This window comes from Oncorhynchus kisutch, linkage group LG26 (assembly GCF_002021735.2).
Source record: "Oncorhynchus kisutch isolate 150728-3 linkage group LG26, Okis_V2, whole genome shotgun sequence".
NCBI lineage: Eukaryota > Metazoa > Chordata > Actinopteri > Salmoniformes > Salmonidae > Oncorhynchus > Oncorhynchus kisutch.
Genome location: NC_034199.2, coordinates 11,748,370 through 11,754,950, shown reverse-complemented (window position 1 = coordinate 11,754,950; position 6,581 = coordinate 11,748,370).

Genomic DNA, 6,581 nt, shown 5'->3' with positions numbered 1-6,581 from the left:
GCTCTGCTGGGAGTTTACCTCATATTTAGATTTTTTTATTATGCCTTGCCTCTAAAATCATAATAAACACTGAGAACTAAAATATTGTGTTATTGTTGTTATTGTTATGCATGTTACCATTAATAATAATAATGTGGGGGGGGGGGGGGGGTAGTTAAGAAATGTACCTCAAAAGGTTTTTCAAATGTTCTTCGAGGATCCATTAAAAGGGGTCCTTTTATTGGTTTCTTTGAAAAATGTATAGGGGTTTCAATTTGAAGAACCCATAAAGCAGGTATTCCCAAATGGGGGTACGTGTGGTACGTGCAATGCCGTTGGGGTACAAAATAAAAATGTATTTAAAAAATATATATATATTTTTAAACATTTTCTTCTTCACATTTTCAAACAGTCCATGTATATATATTTTTAAATATTTTCCACTAATATGTAGCCAAATGCTGCTCATGTTGGTATCTGTACTGATGGCGCAAAGGCCATGACAGGGAGACAGCAGTTTCTCCCGACCCCACTTGGGTACTCTGTAGTATCCACCGAGAGGCTCTTGCTGCCAAGGGAATGCCTGACAGCTTGAAAGACGTTTTGGACACAACAGTGAAAATGGTTAACTTTGTTAATTAAAGCAAGGCCCCTGAGTGATGTTTTTTCTCGCCTGAATGATCTGAATCTAGGATTACAGGGACTCTCCTCAACTATATTCAATGTGCTGGACAAAATTGAGACTTTGATTAAGAAGTTGCAGCTCTTCTCTGTCTGCATTAACAAGGAGAACACACAGGTCTTTCCATCATTGTATGATTTTTTGTGTGCAAATGAACTCAAGCTTAGGGACAATGTCAAATGTGATATAGCGAAGCACCTGAATGAGTTAGGTTCGCAATTACGCAAGTTACTTTTCCGAAACTGATGACACAAACAACTGGATTCATTATCATGCCCTGCCTCTAGTCCACTTACCAATATCTGAACAAGAGAGCCTCATCAAAATTGCAACAAACAGTTCTGTGAAAATTGAAATTGATCAGAAGCCACTGCCAGATTTCTGGATTGGGCTGTACTCAGAGTATCCTGCCTTGGCAAATCGAGCTGTTAAGACATTGATACCCTTTGCAACCACATACCTATGTGAGAGTGGATTATTGGCCCTCACTAGCATGAAAACTAAATACAGGCACAGACTGTGTGTGGAAAATGTTTTAAAACTGAGACTCTCTCCAATACAACCCAACATTGCAGAGTTAGGTGCATCCTTTCAAGCACACCCTTCTCATTAACCTGTGGTCAGTTATTCACAATTTTCGATGAACAAATAAGGTTTTATATGTAAGATGTTTAAATAAAAACCAAAATTATTGATTATTATTATATTATTATTTGTGCCCTGGTCCTATAAGAGCTATTTGTCACTTCCCACGAGCCGCGTTTACAAAAACTCACACTCATTCTTATGTTTAATAAATGTATTGCATAGTGTGTGTGTGGCAGGCAAAAAACAACATTTGGGAGTGCGCTGACCCTGGTGCCAGAGGGGGTAAACAGCTGGAGGTTGAATGTTTGAAGGGGTATGGGACTATAACAAGTTTGGGAACCATTGCCCTAAAGGATCCTCCAGGAACCTTGACTTTTTTTAGAGTTCAAGCGCCCTAAGGTTCTACGAAGAACATTAAGGATATTCGAATGTTGTGTCGGGTTTCACACCCTGCATTTGCATATGGAGTGATGCGTAACATTTTCTAGCCCATCCAAACAAAGAATCGATTTGTCCTCCCTCTGAACGACGGAGCCGGTCTAGTGAAACCAGCAGCGGTGGTTTCAACTCGCTGTGATATTCTTAGTAGGATTATGAGCTCCCAACATGAAAAAATACAAAATAATTTTGTAGCACTAAAACACAACCACTTTCTCTTGGTCACAACGGGACGAAATCATTTCTATCGTAAAATTGAAGTTGTAACGAGTCCACAGGCATTCAAATAGTGTCAGTGCGTCACAGAGGAGGTTTGGCAGAAAATGCTCTGTCATCAATTATATGAAATGGGGCCACATTTGCTAAATTTCACTAAATATGATCATATAATTTTTTAACAGTTATAAGAAAGATAAACTCTTATAGTAAGGCGTGTGTACAATGTTTAGAGAGCATTTCAGTAATTTCAAGCCCTATTTCTTCACTTGTGTTGAATTGAAAAAAATAATATTTGATTTTTTATATTTTCATAATTTTTGCACTTGAGCTTGTTTCCTCAAAAGTGATTACACCTAATACATGAATATACATTTTTATCAGAAAGGTGAGTTCCAGACCTTTCTAGAACTATGCAGCATTACTAGATATTGTTTATGACCATCTAATGAAAAATAATACATTTTGGGTATTATACATTTTGCCACATTGTTCAAACGAGAGTTAACACTTCTTCACCAGGCATCTCTTAGGAGCCTTACTGGGTCCAACCAGACCATTAAGTGTCACCAACATTTGGAGAGAGAGAGAGAGAGAGAGAGAGAGAGAGAGCGGGGAGGCATGGCAAGATGGGTGTTGTGTTGTCTCCCCTGGTTGCGGCTCTTAGCAGGAGCGGACTGGGATAAGAATTAGGCCCTGGCATTTTTATCCACACCAGTCCATTTCACTGTCTGTCTGTCTCACTTTTACAGTTGGTGGCACCAGTCATATCATCTTATATAGTAATTTATAGTGCTTTATTAAGAAGTGTAATAAATAAACTTCTGAGCTATTCAAGACATAAGTTGTTTAATCTTACACATCCAAGCAGGAATGCATGACTCAACACATTTTGACGTGCAACTTTATCCAGTGATTGGCATGCATTTTAGGTTGATAATTACACTATAGTTGCTATAGTTTACTCTCAAAATAGAACTCCAGAATTTCCAGATTTTTGTTTTGTTCAATAAAAATGAATGACATCTTTATGTGCACTAACTAATATCATAGGCTAATTAATTTGGGGTTCCACCCCTGAGGAAGTGGAAATGCAAAACTCATGATCTAGATTGATAAATGTAAATATAATGGACTACCCACTGCTAGTGGCCATGCATTCATCCAACAGTAAATGTAATGTCCTAAAGAAACTTTGCAGTTGTAGGCTACTACCCATGAGATCTATAGGCCTATGCCCGCACCACTCCATATCTCAAAGCCATATCATATCTTTGTAATATAGTTGCAACTGAGCTGAATATTGAAAGTTGCGAAATAAAAATTATACCTACAGAAAGCTGCGACCCCCTCTCTTTGACTGAGACAAGGGGAAGAAGCTTCCAAAGCTGTGTTTTCCCGGAATTGCATGTAGAAATGTTATATGATCAGAATAACCCATTTTTCTATTAAGCACAACGGGAGAAATGAGAGTGGCTCGATCAGCACAGTGAAACAGGCACAGGGGCAGACACTTTCAGTTCAAGAATCATGAGGATAATGCACTCTGATGCCGCGATTGACTTTGAATGTATGTTCGCGTGCCGTCAGCTCAGCCTATCAGAAAACCAGGCCGGCTCATCCTTCCATTTCCCACTGATCGAGAAGGGTCAATTGCACTGATCAGCCAGTCTCACTATCGATTAGTATTACAGAGAAATTGAGCATGTTTTTTTACATTTATTTTTTTACGAAGTCTTAACAGGCCCATAGTCTGCCGGCCATGCCACCTTTTTCATCTTTTATTTCGATATAAAAAAATATTTGTGTGTCTGTGTCAATTTCGACCAGACAACCCAATTTAAAAATGGTCCAGCCCATCTGGCATTTGCCAGAATTGCCAGATGGCCAATCCGCCCCTGGCCCTTAAACCACAGTACATGGGCTTTCATTAGTGGCTTGGCTAAATGATTGGTCCCAGGAAAGCCCTGAAGCCTCACAATGCATGTGTCAGTTTATATGTCCTATTCATTGGACAAGTTATTCATGTATTCATTATTATTTTTTATTGCGGCACCCACAAACATGCAGTGATTATTGGGGGATAGATTGCCCTTTTGGTTCAAGGTGAATATACAGTCTATGTTGTGTTATAGGGAAAGGTACAGTACTAAATTCTGGATATGCTCTAAGTTGTCCTTGTTTACTGGTAGGCATTTTCTTTAAAACTGAGAGTGATTATGCACAAAACATTACCGAAGCTCTTAATTTGACACTGGCATGTGTCAAATGTAAAACATTTTTTTAAATGATATCTTTAGGACATGCTAATCAGACCTTGGAATTAAAATGACAACAGTTGGTCTCTGTAATTTACATAGAGGTCATGTTTTGCTAATATGTCTCTTGTTGAAACAGACAGCCAGTAAGAATATGGTTAAGTCTGACCCACTGACATTTTCAGTGCCAAATTATGCACAAATGTGTGAATTAAATTAATTAGAGAATTCATTAAGAAATATGGCTTGCGGAAATGAGTGTAATATTTAGTTTATGTGATGTCATTTTCTTTCATTGTTTAACCTAATTTGTTTCATAACAGTTCATTGCAGTAGTTTCTCCCTGTGTTAACTATGATGTATGTAATTTGTTAGCCGTTTAATTCATTATGATTAGATTTACTGAACGTACAGCTTGTTTTGACAGATGGTACCCATCAGGGAGACCTTTGCACAATTAATTTGAAATCAATTACTTCCCTTTTTCTCTTTGTATCATATTTTCCATTTGTGTGAGAAATGTACATGGCACATGCATCAACTGGGTTTTTACTCCAGCTTCGTTTAATGGTCTATTATCTCAAATTCCCCTAACAATGTACAAGTCAGATAAATGATCCTGACTAAATTTTTAGTTATCAGTCTATCTCTTAACTAAGCACTGAGATAGTTTACTTAATGACTGTCAACTCAAGAAACTGTACATCTCCTGCATATCTACCAGTACAGTGGTTGTCTGGCTTTAATCAGCCATTAAGCATTTCATATACACTGGACTAAAATATAAACGCAACATGCAAGTGCTGGTCCCATGTTTCATCAGATGAAATCCATAGATTAGGGCTTAATTTATACATTTCAATTGACTGATTTCCTTATGTGCAATATAGGCCTTCATAATGATGAAACTAGGCCTTCAACCAGGCAGAACATTGTCTGCCATATCTTTCACAACTCACATGGGTACGTTACATATGATAACTTTTTTGCTCCAGGGGGGATATTAGATTCCCAGTTAATTAGCCTAATTCGTTTGCATCAATTGTTTTTGTTCTATAAACATTTGAAAGGGGGAGGTGCCTTACAACGCTTTCAGTTTTTTAAACCTCTCCTGCACACGTGCTCTTTTCATTCATTTTGCTATTTCTTGTGTGCAAGAATATTATCATTGGTATCAGGTCCCACAATAGTTTCCTGTACTCAATCGCACAGATTGACATGAAACAATATTTTACCTGCATGTAGTATTTTTCCACTTGCTGAATACTAATAGTTCTAAATATTATATTATCAGAGGCTTAGTATAGTATCCAGACTACTCACAGTAGTATCCCCTCACAATAGTGTATCTGGGAATGTAGCCTACTGGTTTGTTCTGACGTTCCATTCTCATTTCACACCACAAGATGGAGCTTTTGTGCTTTTCATTTTCTTTCTTTTGGTTGAGTGGTCCAAAATCCAACCCCTACCTTTTATGAGAAATTCCAGCACTTTGTTGGACAAATCATAGTCCCATTGTAACCCATTAAAATATAAAAATGAAGATATTTTCAAAGAAATCTGTCTCGTTCTGTCGTCTCAGTCCTCTGTCTTCATATGAATAGTTGGACTAGTTTCAAAATGTAGAATGGTCAAACATATTCATTATCATTATACTTAGATGAAGATGATGTAATTGAAGATAGAATAGGTTATGCTGTCAGAGGAGAATCAATGAAATGCATTTTTGTTAATTCAATTTCTTATGTCTCTCTTTTATTTCTTATTTTGGGGGAACATCATCACATTTTACTCGGGTAAAGTTGAACAACTTGTCAGTCATATTTAAAAAAAAATATTAACGTTGAATATCCGGTTGCCTTCTTACAAAGATGAGTTTTAACGATACATGACCGCTTAATGTGCATCACTAGTTTATTGCTCTGATTCTATAGGGTTCGTCACATAACAGTAGGAATGTACCATTCTTAGGGGCTGCTTCCCGGACACAGGGAATGTGGCTGACAGGACACAGTATTTAGTCTGCTTATGTGAATAAAACTTCACATACATCATCCAGAGAAGGAGGCAAGAAGCATAACACCATGGTCAAATCCATGTCCTTTAACCAGGTGATATGAAGGTGATGCAAATGTGGCTCCCACTGGACATGAGTTAATGTGTGACATAAAAAATAACTACATAATTTGTCTCAATCCAGTGGGCTGACTTGGCATGGGCAGCAAGTCCTAAATGTCAGGCTGTAATGAGTTCTGGCCAAAGGTACACAGTTAGGACATGGAGCCTGCTGGCACCTGGGATGCCCACTGGCCAGACAGCCACATACCCCTTAGCCGTTTGGACTCCACGCGCATCCAAACAAAGTTTTAGCCAATTCGGGGTGTGAGTTTGGTTTAGGTTTATTTGAACATGCTGTTACA